The 25,703-nt window shown below is 36.0% G+C and overlaps 1 protein-coding gene across 1 annotated transcript in view; it reads right to left on the bottom strand.

Moving 5' to 3' along the window:
• Positions 1 to 25,488, bottom strand: part of LOC145684735 (galectin-7-like) — an 84,007-nt gene extending 58,519 nt beyond the window's left edge. Inside the window, exon 1 of the mRNA XM_081757112.1 lies at positions 25,383 to 25,488. The gene's annotated coding sequence lies outside the window, so the exon portion shown is untranslated. The remainder of the gene's footprint in view (positions 1 to 25,382) is intronic.
• Positions 25,489 to 25,703: the final 215 nt, after the last annotated feature.

The following is a 25,703-nucleotide window of genomic DNA, read 5'->3' as shown; positions in this document are numbered from 1 at the left end:
AAAAAATGTGTAACGCATTAAAACTGGAAAAGGGAGAGGGGCCGTTGCCACAGCCAACCACCGTTGCCATAACAACGAATCCTGTCGCTGCGCGTCAATCTACAACTGATTGAAAAAAAAAAATCTGCAACAAAAGTGATGCACAGAAATAAGTCGTGAGTGGGAACCCTTCACCCCTGGTGGGGATGTTCATGAAGCTATCAGCTTATGCCTAATTACATTGGAATATAATTTCCATTTCTTAATTTCGAACGTACTAGGTTCGATCGAAACGAGAAAACTTTTTATCGGACTTCTAAAGAAAATAAAATAAAATAAATAAATACATGACCGTGTTTATTACATATAGAATTCCCAGTCACGACCCCCCTTTCAGTTTTATTAAAAATAGAAGAAGAAGATGAAGAAAAGAAAAAAGAAGATAGAAGAGGAAAGATGTAAAGTAAGAAGGTGATAAAGGGGAAGCTGTTACTAGATATTTTAAGGAATATGGTAAAGGAAAGTGAATAATTATCTAATTGTGATCATTTCCAATAGCTATTGGGTGAATGTCTGGTATTAAGGTGATCAACGGTAGACACATGTTAACCCATACATCCCCGATCTAGATCCATTTGACCCCAACTACCAAATTATCCCAATCTAGCTCGGAGATAGATGAGAAAGTTTAATTTTACCGTTTTTTCAATATTTCCAGAAGTTCTAGACTAATATTCAATATTTGAAAAATGAACGACGAAGTTGATGGCATGTTAGAAACGACCACAAGAAAAAAAAAAATCAGAGTATCACATATGTGTCGAAGATTTTGACTTTCACAGTTCTCTCATGATGATCATTCGTTCAGGCTACTTCAGTCCTTTTTACTTCCTTCATAGAGCCAACTTAAGTTAGTATTAACATTCAATGAGTTCAATTGATAACTACCAATAATTATAATAAGTCACATATGTATGACAAGATAATTGGTGCACTTAATACTAAACCTACATTTCACTCACACACACATTCATACAGGACAATGTATACTTCGGGTTGTATTTGGTTGAATTAAACTAACCTAACTACAATGCTATAGACATTTATTACATTTCAATAGAAGAAGATGTAGTTTGACATAACAGAGAAGAAAAACTTAATACATGAAAAGAATGTTTCATAAACATGCACAGAAATTCGCTACTTTCAACAAGATCAAATAACACATTTCTCTTTTTATATATATTTTAAAAGTTGGATTACATGAAAAAGAATTAAACCAAAGACGAGACAAGAAAAAAATTCAAGGGTCAATATATATTTAAAACTCAGTGCAATGAATACATATCATTGCAGGAAAAGAAAAAAAAAATAATTGGTTAATCATTTAAAAAAAAAACACTTTAGTAATATTTTATTGAGTCTTTGTCTCAATAGGAGACATATCGACAGTTTTATGAGTCTTTGTTCTCACGTCGATAATAGCTCCTTTTTTTTTTCAACTCTCTTTACGCACTGTGGTTTGTGTCCATGAGAGTATTCAATTGTTTTTGTTTTAACTATAGACAACTAATTGCTTCATATCACATATATGTATATCTATATTTCTCATTTCGTCACTCGACGCACTTTATCTAAAATTTCAAAGTTTGTCAATATTAAGGAAAACTTATCAAATCCAGTCACAGATATTGGGAACATATTTCCATATTCCGGTATTCACATTAACTTATTAAACAGATTTCAGTTCGTTGAATTTAAGATCACTAATTTTTTCCTAGTATAGATCTTGTAGTCAAAAAATTCTAGATACTGAATAGTTTGGTTTCCGATCGTAGGGGAAGGATTTGTTTCATGGTTTACTGATGGAAATAGTCGTTGGAGGGGCGCACTGTTTCGTAGGTTGCTAATTTCACTCGCAAAGTAAATTTGGGTAAGGATTAGGGTTATTCTTATTTATCTTACGACCCGCTACTTGTTTTATTCACATGCAGTATTTAACATTATATTCCACTTTAATAGTTACAGAAATTAATAACAACTCAACAAAAAGTAATTTATGACAATTTACGCGGTAATACTATATATCACAAATAGTTGGTTAATACCGGGTGTTAAAAATCTACGGCAACCTAACAAGACCAGGGTAAATATCGAGCCCATTACATACATACTCGCATATATATATATATATATATATATATATATATATATATGTATTCATATTAATCAATACAATAAATTTCACTTTAATATCTATCTTAATATTTCGTCGACGTTTAAATTCTACATAACCGTTCATATTCGACAAGTATTCATATTTTATAAATATTTATATTTATTTGGCTCAAAGACAAAACAAAAACCCTGACTATCAAAATTCACCTTTTTCCTTCATAAGGTTGCAACATTGTATTTTATATGTATAAACCCGATAATCAATAATCATTTTCAATTTACTAAAGATCCGCGTATATAAAAAAAAAGTTGGTGTTATTTAATAAGTTGACATAAGAAGTGGAAAATGCAACAAATAGAGCAGGCACGTAACTTTTAAAACTATGTAAGTACATATATAGATGTATACACAGAAAAAAAAATCAATGTTATTCGAAACTAGTGGGCCCAAACTATTAATACATACACACTATATGACCAATCAATAGAAATAAAAACCAGAAATCAGTAATCAATTGATATAAGTTGTATGATCAATGAATAACAAAGGTTTCTAGGAATCTAAAAGCATAGTGTACCTTCCCGTCAATTTCTCCCGTGGTGGATGGAATATCGCGGAAATGGTCCTGAGTTGTGCTGCAATACCTCCACGAATTGCATCCCTCGATGTCTCAGTTAGTACATACGATCGAAATAAGTTATATGAATATTGTACGTTTTCATGAGTTTCAGAAACCAGGGGGGGGGAGGTTAAAAATTTTAAAAAAAACTCGAAGTAATAATGACACAGAGAGAGAGATAGAAAAGAAGGAAGACGAAGAATAGGGGCGCCAAAGACTTAAGTGGGAAATAACTAACGCTACAAAGACAGAAGTCGAATTTCACTCTCAACAAATCCTTAGCCAAAATATTATTAAAATGCCAAAAGGGTGGTCTACTCAAATACGTAGACTCGATGAGCGCCCTGCTGCCAAGGAGCAAGTCTGTGTCTTGTAAATAATAACTTCACAAGTTATTGCTTGTAAAATTATTATCTAGTAACCGTATCCGGCCCAAACCAACAGGGTCCCGAAAATCGTCCGGAAGGTTGGAGTAGGCGTTAATTTAGGATTTCAAAGGGAAAAAAAATCATCCGACCACTTGGAAACTAGAAGATTCCAGAATAGTAATGAAATTAGAGTAATAGCTAAGATATCCCTAATTAGTGATTTGCCAAAATTAAAAAAAATTAAATAAACTGAATTTTGGATCGGTGATTTCAATAACCCAAACATCACCGATGGCTACCCCGCGCAGACACGCCACAGTCTGGGATGTCGTTAATTTCCCTCATCTAATTAAACTAAGAAAAGAAACGAAAATACTTAAGGGGACTAGGGGTCGACATCCGGGTACGCTAAATTTAGTAGCAGTTAATTTAATCGGATAGTCCGAACTGAGTTATATGAACACTGCACAATAAATAAATAAGGTAAGCAACAAAAAAAAAATCTCGGAGAGGCTATGAATGTTAAAGGTACAAATGACCAAAACCTGTACTTTTCGATGATCACAGGATATAGTAGTTGGTTTTCTTAATTATCATTTCTGTCATCCTTTAGAAGTAATTCCCACATGATACTACTCTATCTATTGAAAGGCTTAAGATCTGGGGCTGTTATTATGAGGTACATAAATGCAAAGTAACACACAATTCCCAACTATAATTTACTATCCATGTAGCAAACTCGGTTGGATGAATGCACCGGTGTAGAAGTCTAAACGCGAGAGATATTTTTTTTCTTCGTAAACATATTCATATTTTCACTATATAAAATTCACTAGGCCTATCCATTTAACTATAGGGGTCATCATCTCATTCATATTATATATCATATTATTAACATATCATTACATTCATTCATTATCTACTAATTTTCGCACGAAATAATATTTTATAAACACCCTATTTCGTACATTTTACACGCAGGCCATACACATATTTACATTACGCAGTAATAAATATATATATATATAACTATCACAATCTATCACGCTCAAACCACCACACAATCACATTCATCGAACCACGTACTCTTTATTTCGAAGCACCCAAATTGTATTTACTTTGCAGGTTTAAAAAAAAATCATACATGTATTTACGGAAAGTTAAATTGTCAACGATTAATCTATTTCTGATTTGTTGATAAAACTGAAGCAACAATGGAATTTTCTACAGCCACGGGAAAAAAGAATTTAATACTACATTTTTAAACAAACAGTAACAGCATATGGGCTTTACTTCTATTAAGAAAATAGGTGTTCTTTATTTCAGCGGATTATTCATTTACTATTGGACCTAGCAAGCTGAAATTTTCAGTACAGTAAGATCTCATGCTATTTTATATGAAGGTATACTCATCCGAACCGAAAACCATGTCCACGGGAAGTAATTTGAGAATAAATGTCCAAAATCAAACAATCTAAATCACTAAGTCATGCGATGTCGTAATGTCAACAAACAATTGACTACCGAAAACTGACGCTATGGCGCTGTAGTGGAGGCATAATTTACCGTGTACTGAAATATATACTTGTACTCATTAATCAGAAATTTAATATTTACTCTGGTTTATTTATGTTAGAAAAATGGTACTAAATTAAAGCATATTTATACACTGTCCAAATCGAAAATTCACACACTCACACAAACCTACTAACTACATACACCACTGTTAGTACTATACATAAAGACAACTAACTAAACTAAACATGCACCATTTAGTTACATGCCCGTTGACGAAAATAACCTAACACATTAGATTTAAAATACATTACTCCCTCGTCGATATATATAGTCGGCTCTATTTAATTTAAAGGGGGTCAAAAATGAGAAAGGTAACACTAGGTCTAATTGACCTGACCAATTGTTTACATAATGATTGCCAAAAATTGATGCCCGGGGGGCACCTTAACGAGGTTTATGGAGGGACCCTTCCCCTGAAAGGGGAAAAGGCCCTAAAACGAACAATAACTAACCCATTCCCCCGCTAGAACTGGTTCAATTTGGAAAAGGGGATAGGAGCCCTTTTAAGCTAACTTAAGCTGCCATTATTATTATTCACTTTACAACCATCAAACCTACGTACATGCGATTACTGAATAAATAATAGAAAGTCACATTTACTTAATACACGAACAACATGCACCAAACAGGTCGTAATTTCCCTAATCCCTACTTGAGTTTGAAATAAAAAAAAGTAAAGTCACTCTTTCACTGTTGTCTATTCTCGATAGGCAGCAAACATGGCTTCCTAGTAAACAGAACTGGAATTTGTTATTTCACTGAATTGCAGCTTCTTTACCAAAATTTGCGGATTTTTCGGGCTCCTATTCCGTTGTAAATCTTTAACTATTGAATTACATTATATGTTACCTTAGTTGTCCTTGGAAATTGGAATTCTTCCCGAAAAATATGTAGCACAAAATTCACAAGCTGCTCCTTGTAAGGTGTCTTCGATTGTTCTGATAACATTGCGCCGAAAAAGCCAGAGGTAAGAGAATTCCTCCAATCAGAACGAAAACTTTAGCCGCGGAAATTACAAAGCAAATAGAAATTTGGCAAATCCAGATATAACCGGATCTGAAAGTGACTATGGACTAGTGAGAGGGGGTGAGGGAAAGATTAGGTACCTGGCCAAAATCTACATTGGTCTGAAATTAAGGAAATTTATATCCAATAACGGAACTATGTTTCGGTATGACGTCAGAATGGTAAACCTTGTAACTATTCAAGTTATATATCCGTAAATGGGATTTACACTTAATCAAAATATAAATAAATATATTATACAGTGGGAATATGGTTACTAACAAAACCTTTGGGTTTATTATATTTAATTCGAAGTAAAGAGAGTAAATAAATTGTGTAACTAAACCGAAATTGAATTAAAAAAAAATTACTAGGTACAGGGTGCGTAGAAAAAAATTGCCATTACTTTCAACTGTAATGGTACATTACAGTTTTCCCCGGCCCATTAACAAAATTTTGTTAGAATAACAAAATTTTGCTAATTGGGAATACTAACTAATGATGCTTGTTAAGTTAACACACTCATTCATCCCATTCAAACGTTACCAGTCACTCTAGGACAGTATATTATATCTACTTGGGGTATTGCGCAAGTAATTCACTACGTTTATCTTCTGTACAATTGAAAATCTTTAAATTTCGAAAATTGTGAGTTCCGATACTTTCTTTTTTTTTTTTTTCGGTAGGGTTCATATAGCAATAGAACGGACAGAAGTTCTAACTGAGAAATCGACAGAGACAATTCGTAAGGCTTCACTCGCCGACTAGCATATCAGATGACATTAGGATCTAGTTTCTCGTCTATCACTTCCATTTAATATTGTTCTAGGCTCACCGTTACCACGCACTTGCGAAGGAACCGAATTCTGGGGTCGATTTACATTATTGTTACTATTATTGTTATTATTCTGACTATTACCGTTCTCCCTTCTTCCGTACGCCCTGTTAAAATTCCTCCTGGTGTTATCGCCCCTACCCGGGTTCGATTCCATGTTGGTACGGTCATAGGGACGATAACTCCGGCGATTGTTGAACATGGGCCGATTCCTAAATAGTCGCCGGCCATTATTGTTGTTTTCTGAGCCATACCCACTAGGATAACGAGATCCAGCTTGGGTATAACTCAGGAAATCTGTCTGGCAACTTGCCGTTACCTTCGTCTTCGTCGGTTTTAGAATTTTTGCCTGTCGGGCGAAGGATCGTTTTGGTGGACCACCAACTTCCTTGCCGCACAAGGCAGCTAAACGTGAGGTGACTTCTCGCACCGTTTGGCACAAGTGGGACGCTATGGCCCGGGACTCATCGGGTGGAAGAGCGTTAACTATAATATCTACAAGTTCAGCCTGAGAGGGATGTTCAGCTATCTGATAATATAGTTCGATAATTTTCCAAGCATAGTCCAAGAGGGACCCATACTTGGAGCGATCATACCGGAGTGATTGTAAGTTTCTCTTTTGGAGCCGTTCGATGTGCTCATTACAATATTCTTCTTTAAAAAGAATCAAAAAATCACTAAACGTCCGGATTTGGTATTTAACCGAAGCAAACCATGCGCCCGAAGCGGCGATCAAACATTTTTCAACTATCTGCAGGGGTTCCCCATCAGTAAGTTTATACATGTCTAAATATTGCTGCAGTCTCCGCAGGAAAACTCGAGGTAACCCGTTAGTAATGTTCCCATCGAAAGTGGGAAAACGTTCAATATCCCGGAGGGAAACTTTAGAGCTCATACTATACGGGGCAGGAAAATAATCCAGTGGAATCAACGCGTTATCCTGAGCAGTTGGGGTTGTCACCGGATTTGCCACCGACGGAGTGGTCACTGAACTGAACGCTCCCATATGACCAAGAGAGGTTTTGTAATTTGTGTTGACCATGTAAGGTTCAAACTTAGGACCCACCACGGTAGTAACCGACGGTCCGGCACATCTCCTTTCCCCTCCTGGCAGCACGCTGTACGATTGTACCATTCCAAAGGTAGAGTGAGCATTTACGCTAGTGACTGTTGTAGTCACAACACTCGACTGCATCGGTACATCAAAATTACTCAACCATGATTTCGAGGTTGGCTGATGCGGGGGGCAATACATTGCTGTGTCCCGTGCATCAGGCAACACTTGACTCTTACCCGAGAGGACGTTACTTGTTTCTGGGAGAATTTTCCCTGGAGAATCGCCATCAGGAAAAGGATAGGAGATATCAGACTTGGCGATTTGCAATTTAGTAATATTCCCCTTAATACTGTCTACTTCGGTTTGAATTCGACTAATTCTTTGGTCAACCGACTCTAGTTTAGTTTCTATTGATAGGTCGGATATTACAACATTCAATCTACTTATTTCAGCCTGCTGCTGTTCAACTTTTTGTTCGATGTCACCAAATCTTTTGTTTGTACTCTCAAACCTTATATCTATTTCGTTGAATTTCTCATTTGTTTCGTCTCTGAGCTGCTCGGTGGACTGTTGGGCCCGGTATCTAACCTGCTCCAGTTCAGTAGATGTTTGCTCTTTCAATTTGCTCATCGAAGAAGCAAAGTCTAAACAGATCTGGTCAATTTTATTGTTTAATACCTCGAATCGAGCGTCGGTCTCTCGTTTCGAGGTATCAAACTTCTCATTTATTTCACGTCTCATTTCTGTATTATTTTGTTCCATGTTAGTGAATCTTTCGTTCATCATCTCCATCATCTGGCGAATTAATGCAGACGTGTCAGACCCTCCAGATGACATTCCTTCCTTCGGGTTTGCCGTCTGATCCCGAGAATCACTTTGATTTCCACTCTTTTCCTCATCGTCGAGGTCAGATATCTCCGCTGGAGATATTTGGCCTCGGTCCCTTTCACACTCCTCACAATATTTCATTATTTCACCGGTTTGAACTTTTTCTGCATTTTCAGCAGTATCGTCCAAATTGGAGCAAGCAAAGTGGATCCATTTTAGTCCACAACCGGTACATCTTATAAGTCTCCGCGGGGCGCGAGATCTTTTCTCTTTTTCGTTTAATGTGCATTGAGTGCACGTGACATCACACTCGTCCTGTGACACAACAACCTTTTTTGTTGCCATAGTTTTGAGACACTTTACACTTTACAAAAGACAAGATATATATCAGAAATACACATATACTATAAAATACTTATTCGCTATCCAGACAAGTATTATTCATAAATTAAAGGACTCCCATTCTCTTTCCTTCCTTGAAACCCTTCTAGCGTTTAGTTCTATTTTAGAAAAATTTTGACACTCCTTCTCTTTTTCCCCCTTAGAAAAGGAAACAAAAATGACAAAGTAGCCAACGACTCTACTTGTTTCACTTGACTATAAAATTTCTCGTATTAATTTCAATGTTGTAATCAATTCAACATGCCTTCAACCTCACTCTTTAACATTCTTAAAAAATTTCAAATCTATCGGTCGCCATTTAAACGGAGATCCGTTGCCATGGGAACAAGCGTTGCCATGACAACCATTCTTGTCGCGGTTCACCAATTCAAACTGATTGGCATGATAACTGGTATTATTCAATAAGCATTTTCAGATCCGTTACCACAGTAAACATGCGTTACCATGGCAACAGTCTTGTCACGTGTCGCCATTCTAAAACTGTAAATGGGAAGAGGGGCCGTTGCCACAGCCAACCACCGTTGCCATAACAACGAATCCTGTCGCTGCGCGTCAATCTACAACTGATTGAAAAAAAAAAATCTGCAACAAAAGTGATGCACAGAAATAAGTCGTGAGTGGGAACCCTTCACCCCTGGTGGGGATGTTCATGAAGCTATCAGCTTATGCCTAATTACATTGGAATATAATTTCCATTTCTTAATTTCGAACGTACTAGGTTCGATCGAAACGAGAAAACTTTTTATCGGACTTCTAAAGAAAATAAAATAAAATAAATAAATACATGACCGTGTTTATTACATATAGAATTCCCAGTCACGACCCCCCTTTCAGTTTTATTAAAAATAGAAGAAGAAGATGAAGAAAAGAAAAAAGAAGATAGAAGAGGAAAGATGTAAAGTAAGAAGGTGATAAAGGGGAAGCTGTTACTAGATATTTTAAGGAATATGGTAAAGGAAAGTGAATAATTATCTAATTGTGATCATTTCCAATAGCTATTGGGTGAATGTCTGGTATTAAGGTGATCAACGGTAGACACATGTTAACCCATACATCCCCGATCTAGATCCATTTGACCCCAACTACCAAATTATCCCAATCTAGCTCGGAGATAGATGAGAAAGTTTAATTTTACCGTTTTTTCAATATTTCCAGAAGTTCTAGACTAATATTCAATATTTGAAAAATGAACGACGAAGTTGATGGCATGTTAGAAACGACCACAAGAAAAAAAAAATCAGAGTATCACATATGTGTCGAAGATTTTGACTTTCACAGTTCTCTCATGATGATCATTCGTTCAGGCTACTTCAGTCCTTTTTACTTCCTTCATAGAGCCAACTTAAGTTAGTATTAACATTCAATGAGTTCAATTGATAACTACCAATAATTATAATAAGTCACATATGTATGACAAGATAATTGGTGCACTTAATACTAAACCTACATTTCACTCACACACACATTCATACAGGACAATGTATACTTCGGGTTGTATTTGGTTGAATTAAACTAACCTAACTACAATGCTATAGACATTTATTACATTTCAATAGAAGAAGATGTAGTTTGACATAACAGAGAAAAAAAAACTTAATACATGAAAAGAATGTTTCATAAACATGCACAGAAATTCGCTACTTTCAACAAGATCAAATAACACATTTCTCTTTTTATATATATTTTAAAAGTTGGATTACATGAAAAAGAATTAAACCAAAGACGAGACAAGAAAAAAATTCAAGGGTCAATATATATTTAAAACTCAGTGCAATGAATACATATCATTGCAGGAAAAGAAAAAAAAATAATTGGTTAATCATTTAAAAAAAAAAAACACTTTAGTAATATTTTATTGAGTCTTTGTCTCAATAGGAGACATATCGACAGTTTTATGAGTCTTTGTTCTCACGTCGATAATAGCTCCTTTTTTTTTTCAACTCTCTTTACGCACTGTGGTTTGTGTCCATGAGAGTATTCAATTGTTTTTGTTTTAACTATAGACAACTAATTGCTTCATATCACATATATGTATATCTATATTTCTCATTTCGTCACTCGACGCACTTTATCTAAAATTTCAAAGTTTGTCAATATTAAGGAAAACTTATCAAATCCAGTCACAGATATTGGGAACATATTTCCATATTCCGGTATTCACATTAACTTATTAAACAGATTTCAGTTCGTTGAATTTAAGATCACTAATTTTTTCCTAGTATAGATCTTGTAGTCAAAAAATTCTAGATACTGAATAGTTTGGTTTCCGATCGTAGGGGAAGGATTTGTTTCATGGTTTACTGATGGAAAAAGTCGTTGGAGGGGCGCACTGTTTCGTAGGTTGCTAATTTCACTCGCAAAGTAAATTTGGGTAAGGATTAGGGTTATTCTTATTTATCTTACGACCCGCTACTTGTTTTATTCACATGCAGTATTTAACATTATATTCCACTTTAATAGTTACAGAAATTAATAACAACTCAACAAAAAGTAATTTATGACAATTTACGCGGTAATACTATATATCACAAATAGTTGGTTAATACCGGGTGTTAAAAATCAATGGCAACCTAACAAGACCAGGGTAAATATCGAGCCCATTACATACATACTCGCATATATATATATATATGTATTCATATTAATCAATACAATAAATTTCACTTTAATATCTATCTTAATATTTCGTCGACGTTTAAATTCTACATAACCGTTCATATTCGACAAGTATTCATATTTTATAAATATTTATATTTATTTGGCTCAAAGACAAAACAAAAACCCTGACTATCAAAATTCACCTTTTTCCTTCATAAGGTTGCAACATTGTATTTTATATGTATAAACCCGATAATCAATAATCATTTTCAATTTACTAAAGATCCGCGTATATAAAAAAAAAGTTGGTGTTATTTAATAAGTTGACATAAGAAGTGGAAAATGCAACAAATAGAGCAGGCACGTAACTTTTAAAACTATGTAAGTACATATATAGATGTATATACAGAAAAAAAAATCAATGTTATTCGAAACTAGTGGGCCCAAACTATTAATACATACACACTATATGACCAATCAATAGAAATAAAAACCAGAAATCAGTAATCAATTGATATAAGTTGTATGATCAATGAATAACAAAGGTTTCTAGGAATCTAAAAGCATAGTGTACCTTCCCGTCAATTTCTCCCGTGGTGGATGGAATATCGCGGAAATGGTCCTGAGTTGTGCTGCAATACCTCCACGAATTGCATCCCTCGATGTCTCAGTTAGTACATACGATCGAAATAAGTTATATGAATATTGTACGTTTTCATGAGTTTCAGAAACCAGGGGGGGGGGAGGTTAAAAATTTTAAAAAAAACTCGAAGTAATAATGACACAGAGAGAGAGATAGAAAAGAAGGAAGACGAAGAATAGGGGCGCCAAAGACTTAAGTGGGAAATAACTAACGCTACAAAGACAGAAGTCGAATTTCACTCTCAACAAATCCTTAGCCAAAATATTATTAAAATGCCAAAAGGGTGGTCTACTCAAATACGTAGACTCGATGAGCGCCCTGCTGCCAAGGAGCAAGTCTGTGTCTTGTAAATAATAACTTCACAAGTTATTGCTTGTAAAATTATTATCTAGTAACCGTATCCGGCCCAAACCAACAGGGTCCCGAAAATCGTCCGGAAGGTTGGAGTAGGCGTTAATTTAGGATTTCAAAGGGAAAAAAAAAATCATCCGACCACTTGGAAACTAGAAGATTCCAGAATAGTAATGAAATTAGAGTAATAGCTAAGATATCCCTAATTAGTGATTTGCCAAAATTAAAAAAAAATTAAATAAACTGAATTTTGGATCGGTGATTTCAATAACCCAAACATCACCGATGGCTACCCCGCGCAGACACGCCACAGTCTGGGATGTCGTTAATTTCCCTCATCTAATTAAACTAAGAAAAGAAACGAAAATACTTAAGGGGACTAGGGGTCGACATCCGGGTACGCTAAATTTAGTAGCAGTTAATTTAATCGGATAGTCCGAACTGAGTTATATGAACACTGCACAATAAATAAATAAGGTAAGCAACAAAAAAAAAAATCTCGGAGAGGCTATGAATGTTAAAGGTACAAATGACCAAAACCTGTACTTTTCGATGATCACAGGATATAGTAGTTGGTTTTCTTAATTATCATTTCTGTCATCCTTTAGAAGTAATTCCCACATGATACTACTCTATCTATTGAAAGGCTTAAGATCTGGGGCTGTTATTATGAGGTACATAAATGCAAAGTAACACACAATTCCCAACTATAATTTACTATCCAAGTAGCAAACTCGGTTGGATGAATGCACCGGTGTAGAAGTCTAAACGCGAGAGATATTTTTTTTTTCTTCGTAAACATATTCATATTTTCACTATATAAAATTCACTAGGCCTATCCATTTAACTATAGGGGTCATCATCTCATTCATATTATATATCATATTATTAACATATCATTACATTCATTCATTATCTACTAATTTTCGCACGAAATAATATTTTATAAACACCCTATTTCGTACATTTTACACGCAGGCCATACACATATTTACATTACGCAGTAATAAATATATATATATATAACTATCACAATCTATCACGCTCAAACCACCACACAATCACATTCATCGAACCACGTACTCTTTATTTCGAAGCACCCAAATTGTATTTACTTTGCAGGTTTAAAAAAAAATCATACATGTATTTACGGAAAGTTAAATTGTCAACGATTAATCTATTTCTGATTTGTTGATAAAACTGAAGCAACAATGGAATTTTCTACAGCCACGGGAAAAAAGAATTTAATACTACATTTTTAAACAAACAGTAACAGCATATGGGCTTTACTTCTATTAAGAAAATAGGTGTTCTTTATTTCAGCGGATTATTCATTTACTATTGGACCTAGCAAGCTGAAATTTTCAGTACAGTAAGATCTCATGCTATTTTATATGAAGGTATACTCATCCGAACCGAAAACCATGTCCACGGGAAGTAATTTGAGAATAAATGTCCAAAATCAAACAATCTAAATCACTAAGTCATGCGATGTCGTAATGTCAACAAACAATTGACTACCGAAAACTGACGCTATGGCGCTGTAGTGGAGGCATAATTTACCGTGTACTGAAATATATACTTGTACTCATTAATCAGAAATTTAATATTTACTCTGGTTTATTTATGTTAGAAAAATGGTACTAAATTAAAGCATATTTATACACTGTCCAAATCGAAAATTCACACACTCACACAAACCTACTAACTACATACACCACTGTTAGTACTATACATAAAGACAACTAACTAAACTAAACATGCACCATTTAGTTACATGCCCGTTGACGAAAATAACCTAACACATTAGATTTAAAATACATTACTCCCTCGTCGATATATATAGTCGGCTCTATTTAATTTAAAGGGGGTCAAAAATGAGAAAGGTAACACTAGGTCTAATTGACCTGACCAATTGTTTACATAATGATTGCCAAAAATTGATGCCCGGGGGGCACCTTAACGAGGTTTATGGAGGGACCCTTCCCCTGAAAGGGGAAAAGGCCCTAAAACGAACAATAACTAACCCATTCCCCCGCTAGAACTGGTTCAATTTGGAAAAGGGGATAGGAGCCCTTTTAAGCTAACTTAAGCTGCCATTATTATTATTCACTTTACAACCATCAAACCTACGTACATGCGATTACTGAATAAATAATAGAAAGTCACATTTACTTAATACACGAACAACATGCACCAAACAGGTCGTAATTTCCCTAATCCCTACTTGAGTTTGAAATAAAAAAAAGTAAAGTCACTCTTTCACTGTTGTCTATTCTCGATAGGCAGCAAACATGGCTTCCTAGTAAACAGAACTGGAATTTGTTATTTCACTGAATTGCAGCTTCTTTACCAAAATTTGCGGATTTTTCGGGCTCCTATTCCGTTGTAAATCTTTAACTATTGAATTACATTATATGTTACCTTAGTTGTCCTTGGAAATTGGAATTCTTCCCGAAAAATATGTAGCACAAAATTCACAAGCTGCTCCTTGTAAGGTGTCTTCGATTGTTCTGATAACATTGCGCCGAAAAAGCCAGAGGTAAGAGAATTCCTCCAATCAGAACGAAAACTTTAGCCGCGGAAATTACAAAGCAAATAGAAATTTGGCAAATCCAGATATAACCGGATCTGAAAGTGACTATGGACTAGTGAGAGGGGGTGAGGGAAAGATTAGGTACCTGGCCAAAATCTACATTGGTCTGAAATTAAGGAAATTTATATCCAATAACGGAACTATGTTTCGGTATGACGTCAGAATGGTAAACCTTGTAACTATTCAAGTTATATATCCGTAAATGGGATTTACACTTAATCAAAATATAAATAAATATATTATACAGTGGGAATATGGTTACTAACAAAACCTTTGGGTTTATTATATTTAATTCGAAGTAAAGAGAGTAAATAAATTGTGTAACTAAACCGAAATTGAATTTAAAAAAAAATTACTAGGTACAGGGTGCGTAAAAAAAAAATTGCCATTACTTTCAACTGTAATGGTACATTACAGCATGGCACAATAAAATACCTAAGACTACAAGAAAAGTTATTTCCATTGTAAAAATAAGGCAACAACATGACATTTCGGACGAATTTATTTTTGAACACTAATGGAAAGACCAATTACAGTACTGTTCTTTCTCTATTTCTTTTAAAGTCGTGTGTTAACAATTTAAACGTTTTTCTTTCTCGTACCTATAATGTTTCATATCCTATTGGATTAATTTTTGATTATGGAAGAAAATGACATCATTTCATTTTTAAAAAATATTTAAATTTTCAAAAATTGATAAATCCAATTTTGGTAGATAGATTGACAACACCTACCAATAAAAGGTTGCGCTGGAACATATTGATAAGCTATTTCTGAGAAATTACCTCAGTTGTGTATTTAAATGCACTTTAACATTACAATAGTTGTACCATATAAAAAACAAGGAAAATATCAGAAGAACATGAATTCTTATGTGGCATAATTTAGGCCTTCGCGTATGGATGAAAAGAATTAGCCAAGCTAGATTAATACCAATCCATAAGACAGTGTCTGATATCCCATGTGGTAAACGGTCCTCTTTGCTTTCATTTCACATCATTACAGGTTGTGATACAACTAGTCAAATAAGTAGGGGGCCGTGGTGGCTCAGTGGTAGAGCGTTCACCTCTGGTGCATGGGGTCTCGGGTTCAGACCCTGCTCCCGCCAAGTGAACTTTGTGGTGGACAAACACCGTGTGCGTGGGTTTTCTCGGGGTTCTCCCGTTTCCTCCTACTTTCTTCATTCCACCATTTCATTCATTTCTCATAATCACCGTCTCCTTTAGCCTAACCGGCATAACCGTGGGACGTAAAACTCAAAGATTTCATTTCATTTCAAATAAGTAGGCATGAGAAGTTAGCTTGGAAAGTATATAAAGACAACTATGAATTACTGACATCTGTGGGACTGGAAAACGAAGTTGCTTCCGATGTGTTCAAGAGAATTAAATATTTCATTGTCCCCCTTTACCACTCCAAACCCTCTGTATCCGAAGTAAATAATCTTAGTTTGAAGCTATTTCATCAGGGAAAGACTATTCAACAACTGCTCCCAACAGAGGACGCTTTACGCCAGCATGCCAATCGAGCAAACTATGAAATGATCGTTCGGAAGAGAACACTTCAACAACACCAAAAGCTTCCAGCACGTACAGATTGTGGCTGACAAACGAAAGGGACATCCTACGTACTAATTATGATAACGCTTCCACCAGTTCCTACAGAGTACTTGCGAATCACAAGCTGTAAGTGCAAAATAGAATGTAAATCATCATCTTGTTCCTTGTAAATATGCAAGTCGTTCATGCTCTCTAGCATGTACCGGTAACTGTTATAATCAAGTGTGCTGTAATAAGAATGCATCTCAAGACAACTTATAAGATTCAGGAGTTCCTTCATGACTAAGGAGTTAACGTACGCGCCTTTGACGTAGGAGACCCGGGTTCGATTCCCGACGGGAGCTCATGTGGTTTGGATTCCACATTAATCAGTAGGTCCACATCTCATATAGCTCCGCTGTTAAACGGGACGTTAAACTCAAATCAACTCAACTCAACTCAGATACTGAAGTGAGTGATGAACAATTGTACTGACTATAGATGACACTGTGAGAATTCAGAATGGAAACTTTCTTTTCGTTTTACGATTAGTTTTATAGTTAGTTTTCAGCCCGTTTTCATTAATGTATTCGATTGAAATTATTTTCAATTTAAAGTATTAACAAAGCAGTAACATTAATACCTCTAACTAGGAATTTCAGTAAGTTGACCTAACAATCTTGATCTTAAACAAACAATTGGCTTAAATAATGTATACGTATTTTCATTTACTTGTATGCATCCTGAGCTTTCATTTGATACCCCACATGACTACATTCTAATTAACTTGTATTACGTAATTTGTCATTATTTACGCCATCTTTGAACCAACATGGCGGCCATCCTACCAATTGCCAAGGTTGGCAACATTACTTTTCTAGCTCTTCGTACCAATGCCTATCAAGATAAAATAGTTGCCACTTTTGCCAATGAAAATCCTACGAGGTGACACATTTCTATATTTTGTTACCCTACTATATGCCTTGATCATTGTAAAACCAGAGGCGGTATGCCTTTATCACTGAAAAACCAGAGGCGGTATGGCATACCACCGCATACCGTCTCACTTCAACCATGGATCAACAACAGCTTAGCTCGTGCACTTTATCAAAGATTGCAGATCCCCTTGACTGCCGATGGACAACGCAACTCTGTAATGCGAGTCTATTGGTTTGTTCACTATGAAATCGGAGAGGGTGGTGTAGTGACATAAAGCTGTTACATGTCACAGCTTTATGTTCATTCACTAATAACAGGGCTCCCAACTAATGCCAAAAGTTTTGATTTTTTACTTTTCGATAAGCTGATATTGAGAGCAAAAATGGGACGGATTAAAATACAGGACATTTGCCTGTCCCGACTAAATTTACGGGGACGCGGGACATTCTGGTCCAAAATCGAGACTATCCCGTTTTTTACATGACGTATGGCAGGCTTACAAAACTGTAGTAAGGACTATGTTCCATATGCGATATTCTAAGCGTAGAACTGTTTCATTTGACGAATTTTGATTTTCTTGAAAGTCTGAAAGTAACGGAATCGAGAAAAGGTACACGATTAACACAAAATCTAAAGAAAGAAAAATCTCGATATCAGAAACGTAAAGAAGCAGAAAATAATGCACTAGTCGTCGCAGCTGGAAGCAATCCAATACAGTGAAAACTCCTTTTGCTACAAACTTCGCCAGCAGTAAAGGCAAACTTTCTTAGTTTTTTATAAGTTATCTTGCTTCATTTATTTGAATTTGTGGGATGTCAGCGACAAAACAATTCACCTCAATAAAAATAATGAGGAAGACGTTACTTGCGGGCAGTGCCGGATTAATCCGAGTGGAGGCCTCCAAGTTATTCGAAAAATCTTGGTCCCCCACAGAAAAAAAAAAAAAAACGAAAAGTACCGTAAACGCGGGCTACTTGAGCCCTGCAGGTTAACTTGAGCCCAAAACGGAAAAATGTTGTTTGTTTCTCAGATCTGTGAAGTTGGCATACCCAAATTAGCTTACCCACTTTTATCTACATGAGCCGTTAGTTTCTCGTTAGTTCCCGTTAGTTCTTACTGAAGTTACGTTAGTTCCGCGATTTTAAAGAAATTATACACAAAAACCACATGCGAAGTTGGCGTACCCAACAAGCTTTCCCACATTTTTCGGCATAAATCGTCAGTTCCCGTTTGTTCTTACAAAAGTTCTATTAGTTTCCCGATTTTATACAAATTAGAACATAAAAAAATGTGTGTAGGCCAACTTCACATATGACGTTGCCGTACCCAACAACTTTTCCCACATTTTTCGACATGAATCGTTAGTTCCTCGTTAGTTCCCGTTAGTTCTTACAAAAGTTCCGTTAGTTCCGCGATTTTATACAAATTAGAGCATAAAGAAAAATGTGTGGATAGGCCAACTTCACATATGAAGTTGGCGCACCCAACAACCTTTCCCACATTTTTCGACATAAATCGTTAGTTCCTCGTTAGTTCCCGTTAGTTCTTACAGAAGTTCTGTTAGTTTCGCGATTTTATACAAATTAGAGCATTAATATCATTTATGGATAGGCTAACTTCTCATGTAAAGTTTGGGTCAACAAATTTTCCCAGATTTCTCGACATGAATCGTTAGTTCCTCGTTAGTTCACGTTAGTTCTTACAAAAAGTTCCGCTAACTTAACTTTTCTAAGAACTAACTGCAAGTAAAAAAGAACTAACGATTCATGTAAACTGATTCGGTATAAGAAGTTGACATGTAAAATTAGCATACTCATTAACCCTTTGAGTTCTAGGGACATCCATGTGCATGTCATAAAATGCTATAGCACCCACATAGGAAAATCAAATCTGGAACGCAAAGGGTTAATTTTTATTTACATAGAATTTGTATAAAATCGCGGAACTAAAGTAACTTTAATATGATCTAAAGATGAACTAGTGACTCATATCGAGAAACCTGCATAAGTTTCTTTGGAATACCAACATGTGAAGTTAGCGTACCCACCAATATTTATTTATACTCTAATATGTATACAATCACGGAACTAACGGAACTTTGGTAACAACTAAAGGGAATTATAGAACAACTAACGAATCACGTAGTAAAATGTGTTTAAGCTGCTTGGGCAGGCCAGCTTAACATATCAAGTCAGCCTACCCACCAACTTTACTTATACTCTAATTTGTATAAAATAGCGAAATTGACGGAACTTTTTGTAAGAACTGACGTGAACTAACGAAGAACTTACGATTCAGTCGAGATACCTGGGAAAGCTTGTTGACCCAAACTTCACCTGTGAAGTTAGGATATCCATAAATTATATCTGTATTTATGCTCTAATTTATATAAAATCGCGTAACTAAGGGAACTTTAGTAAGAACTAACGGGAACTAACGATGAACTAACGATTGATGTCGAACAATCTGAGAAAGTTTGTTGGGTACGCCAACTTCACATGTGAAGTTAGCCTACACAGATTTTTATTCACTCTCTAATTTGTATAAAATCGTGGAACTAACGAAACTTTTATAAAAACTAACGGGAACTAACGAGGAACTAACGATTCGCGTCGAAAAGTGTGGGAAACCTTGTTGGGTGCGCCAACTTCATATGTGAAGTTAGCATACCCACACATTTTTGTTTATGTTCTAATTTGTATAAAATCGTGGAACTAACAGAACTTTTGTAAGAGCTAACTGGAACTGACGAGGAGGTAACGATTTAAGCCGAAAAATGTGGGAAAACTTGGTGAGTACGCCAACTTCACATGTGAAGTTGGCCTACTCATGGGTTTTTGTGTATAATTTCTTTAAAATCGCGGAACTAACGTAACTTTTGTAAGAACTAACGGGAACTAACGAGGAACTAACGGTGTATGTAGATAAAAGTGGGTAAGCTAATTTGGATAGGCCAACTTCACAGGCCTTTGGTTCTCTGTGGACTCTCAACAGCAGTAGAACTATGTAGTTCAGTGCTTCGCTGGTAGGCAACAGTACTAGGGAGATCCGCGTGTGGGTCTAGGAAGGTTTGTAAGTCACAGCTAGTGACAGGACTGGTTATGCAATATACACCGATGTTTGTTGTGGATTGCACGCTGCACACTTTCGTCTGGACAGATATTAGGAATAGCCTAAAAGTGTGGATATGTGCATAAATTTCATATTTTGTTTAGTATCAAAACCAATTGAGGACCGTTCATGTATTAAATAATTCATTAATTGGATAATTTGTGGTTAAGTACAACTGGTACACATTATCTGCAAACACGGGTTAATTGAGCCCAACAGCAAACACCAGGAAAAAGTCCAAAAAAGGAGAGCATCTTCAAAAACAACCAAGATCACCATTAGAAAACGAAAGCAAGCATTGGAAGACACTACATCAGAAGATGTCGCATTCAGTTTGAAATCAGAGGTGACAGCAACATCAGCATCGACAGTCCTGATGAGAAAGGTGTAGGACACTTGACTATGAATTGTGGCCGGACCGAAGCTAAACCAGCACCAACCGCGGCATCTGTAAGGAAATATGACCTCGAAATAGGTAACTTTGTGCTGGTGAAATGGAACGGGATGAAATATCCAGGAGTCGTCCTCGCTATAGAAGCAGAAGGTGTTCGAATCTACTGCATAGAACATATACGAAAGGTTTGGAGGTAGCCCAAAAACAAGGATGTCATGGTGTATAAATGTGAAGATAGAGCCCCCAAAATTAATCAAGAGAGGTTTGTTTGCTTTAACTGGACTGTAAACACTGTTATATGCCTACTAATTTCTGTACAATGTCTCACAAATTGTGTTCAACATTACTTTTTAAAATTTAAATTTGTCATTCAAATCAACGTTTGGATGTCTATGAGTGTGCAGAAATTATGTTAATCTAATAACCTATCTGCTCCCAAACTGCCTTGAAATAGTAGTATCTATTGAACTTACAGTTTGGGTTCAAGTAACCCAACCGTAAGGTTAACTTGAGCCCAGATAAAAAACACAAATACAAAATATTTGCTACTTCACAAACATTGCGAATTGTACGTTAACCTATCCATAATAAACTATAGTTTCAGAATATAATGTCATTATGTTAAACGAAAATTAGTTGTGCAAAATTTACACAAATTTATGTTAGAAGTTTCAAAATCTGGGCTCAAGTAGCCCGCGTTTACGGTAACTAAGGAAAAGTAAAAATATGAAACTTTTGTTTGTGCGCTCTAGTGGGAAAGCAATAACATTGAACTAACTATAAGTAGAGAAGTATGCATATTGGCCGCTAGATTGGAAATAACCATCACTACTATGCATTACATCACATGTACCGAAGTTTACACTTACACCGGACGTTTTATAGACTGATAGCTGGAACGAAATGAGGTTTTACGTGGGAAATTTTTCATTAAGTTGCTATCTGTATAGGGAAAAGGGAAACTTTATTTGAATAGGCATTTATGGCATTTTTGACCTAACCCCGTCTTAAGACAGGGGGATGGTGTCCCCCAACGCATGCCTCTGAGGAAAGGAATTGGGAAGGGAGCGCCCAGGGCCTTATTAAAGGTAACATCCCGGCATTCATGTGGTGTGACTGAGGGAATCCTGGAAAACCTCAGTCAGGATGACCGACAGCAGGGTTCGAACACGCTCGCCTCCCCAATTGCCTGCTATGAGAGCAGACTTAGGCCTATGACGCTAGGTGAACGTCGAAAAGTTGCTCCCCCACCGGAAATCCAACCCGGGACAGAGTAAACAGAAGCCCGACATTTTAGCTACTAGACGAAACCGGGGCTCTCTGTATACTTTGTTTTTCTTTGAGTTAAAATTGGGAATCGTTGAGAATTGAGGATCGTTCGCCCTCCCCAGCAGAACTTTCCTAGTATTTGCATAGGCGTATTCAGGTAGGGGACAGTAAAGTTAGTCCTCCTTATGAAGCCCCCTTCATCAAGGCCCTTAAACATCATTCTCCGTGTGGGCCCTCGTACTCCCATTCCGCCTCTGGTAATTTTCCGCAAGAGTCAGTCTTTACTTGCATTAAAAATAACAAAAAATGATATAGTAATTGCGGGATTATCAGGATAATTTAGTAACACCTAGACTAATAACGCTACTAATTTCTCTTTTTCATTTTCTTAAAATAGCCTGTGCTAAATTGTCTAAGAAACACCATAAATAGGAGAAGAATACACTAAAATTTTTAAGTCATGATAGGTTTGGGAATCTGGTGATGAATCCTTTATACCTAGGCAGTGTGCGAATTAGATAATCTATATTGGGGGGGATAAAATTAGGCCAAAGGACATAGTCTGAAGGTTCAAATTTCAAAATGAGACAATAAATGCCTTACTCCCCATATATATATATATATATATAATATGTGTGTGTGTGTGACATCTGTAATAAATAAGAGATTTATTAATTTAATAAATCTACCGACAATAACTATGCACATATATATTGTCTGACATACACACACCCCACTAAACCTTTCTGAACGTGTTTTAATGTTGTACTCACTCTTGTCCCCGTAACTCTCTAAGGTTTATTTAGTTATTAATTTGGATCGAGCGATAGCCATGATCACAAGCATATGTTAATTTTTCCATTCATATTGAAAGCTTCCACTTTGCATTAATACATACAGGTTGCGAAAAGAAACCTACTTCAGTCTTGTGAAAACCACTAAAATTATCAGTTAAACCGGACATTTTTTTTTTTTTAAAAGAAAATCTAGATATTAGCCTATCAAATAAGAAATGGATTGTTGCTGGTCCCGATTTCTCACATCAAGGTCAAATCGAAGGCCAAATATTTAAAATATCTCAATTCAAATTTCGAGCTTGTGCTTCTACTTCCCGCTAAAGCTGTGCTCATCACGACTTTTTTTCTCCAAATATCGATTCCGTGATGGGCACGGAAAGTCAACACTTAAAAATTACTTTACTGTTAGGTTGAAGATGGGTTGATTCACTATGGGCTACGTTATTCAAATAAAGTAAAACATTACATTGAAGTTTTTCAGACAACATTAATTGCGTGGACATCAAACTGTACAGCGAAAAGATGGAAAAATGAAGGGTTAACTTTAAAAAAACCCGCTCCAGTTGAAATGCTTATACAGACACGGAGAACCAGTCGTATTAACAAATGCTGAAACAAATCTTGAATTATTCGCTTATTCACCTAAAAATCACCTTCATTAACATGTCTGCTCACTAGGAGCGTATCCCCCAGCGTGTACGTTAACATATACTTACGAGAGAATACCTATATATCTCAGATTTTGAGTACAGTTTCAAAAGTTCATTTCCGTAAACTGTAAAAGTAGTGATTACTATGCTAATTATCACAAATTAAATGCAACTTTTGAGTTCCATACACACAACCTACTAGGGAATGAAGACCATGTGCTAACAAAGAGTACACTGGAAAATGAAATAACATGTTATAACAAAAATTAAAATAAGATGATAATCGATACAAATATAGAGGATGAATATGACATATCCGAACTTCGCCAAGTATGGTAGAAGAAGCTATTTGTTTACTTCTTCTTGGCCAACCGCTAAGAACATTTATAAATCTATATGTGGCTTTGTTATACGCAATTAGTACATTCAAATTCACAAACGATGACGAACTGAAGGGTACGAAGGTACAGTTGCAAGTAACAACCGTAGTCATAATAACATAGTTCTACTAAACAACGTTGAAAATAGTGGGTAATTAGGTGGTAAGTAGAAATGACCAAAACTGAACAGTTTACATCGATCATTTCGAAATACAGCTAGAAGATTAAATTTACAAGAAATAACAAAAATCAGTGAAATTTGGAGTTATACTAAGCATAGTTTGAGGGGGAAAGCGAGCATCCCCGGTGGGGATACTTCAGCTGACTTCTTTGGGGGGGGGGGAACAAAATGTGATTGAGGGGGAAAATCCCCTCATCCCCCCGGTAATTCGCACCCTGTACCTAGGTATAGTTTTAATCCTTTACAAAGAAAAATCCAGTGGCTATAGATAAACAGGTGAAGATCAAAGAATGAAACAGAAAGGGAAATACGAAACAGTCAGAGTGCCGAACGAATAAAGAGTTCATTTTACACCAAAAAATGCTCTATCATGGAGATCATCTGAAAATTTCAAATGAGAAGATGTAGAATCTGATCATTGAGGGGATCGTGAAAAAAAAAAAAAAAAAAAAAGAGAGAGAAAAGCAGAGTTCGGAGAGATGCTTTCTGCCTTGCTAATGCAGTATTTCCATCTGCACCGTATCCTATTGATAGACATGTGCAAAAAGTCACAGCCGAATGATGACAATTCCGTAAATGATGCTCCACACGAATACTTTTCTCTACGAAGTTGTTTTCCATTATCTATCAGCATATTTCCAATTTAAAATTTTCGGATGATCCTCCATGACCTCTTGGTACAGGGAACTGTGGGGCAAGCTGAACGCTTCATTTGCTGCACTTTATATCATTTCCCAATTTCACTTTGTGTTCAATCCTTTTATTCCTAGCTATTTGTGATTTATAAGCATTGAGCATCAGGCCCGTAGCCAGCCCAAAACGTTAAAAAAAAAAAAAGTAAAAAGGGGGCGGTTGCAGTTAGGGGGGACTCGATCCAACCATATTATAGTTCATCAACATATTATAGTTCATTTGCAAGCCTACCGTGAAAATTTAGCGGGCTAGCAAAAATTTAGAGGGGGCACCCCCCTAGACACCCCTGGATACGGGCCTGCTGAACATTTTATCTGAAATATCTGGTAGATATGCATAACAAATACATAAAATTAACATTTTTGTAGCTGTAGACACTATATTTTACTTACCGTCGAAGTGGAAGACTTGAGACTGTTACAAGAATTGCGACCTGTAAAAAATAATCAAACAATTTCTGTGAGCTTACGTGATACATAAATACACCATTTATAGCCCACGCTTGCGGTATTTACTCTAGGAGATAAAACTTGTGGATTTCGATATGAATTCCCAGAAGCGTTATCTTTTGATAAAATATATCAGTCATCTAACTGGATCAAATGTTAAAATTCTTTGCAAATATTTCCACTCAGCTCAAAGTGCTGTCATACTTGTAAGCATTTTAAGTTTTACATTAAAACCAAGTTTATTTTAAAGTTGTCGTCATTTCC

Source organism: Thermobia domestica, chromosome 5 (genome assembly GCF_964235325.1).
Source record: "Thermobia domestica chromosome 5, izTheDome1.hap1.1, whole genome shotgun sequence".
NCBI classification, from domain to species: Eukaryota; Metazoa; Arthropoda; class Insecta; order Zygentoma; family Lepismatidae; genus Thermobia; species Thermobia domestica.
The sequence above is the reverse complement of the archived record's forward strand: the minus strand, read 5'-3'. Positions and strand labels throughout refer to the sequence as shown.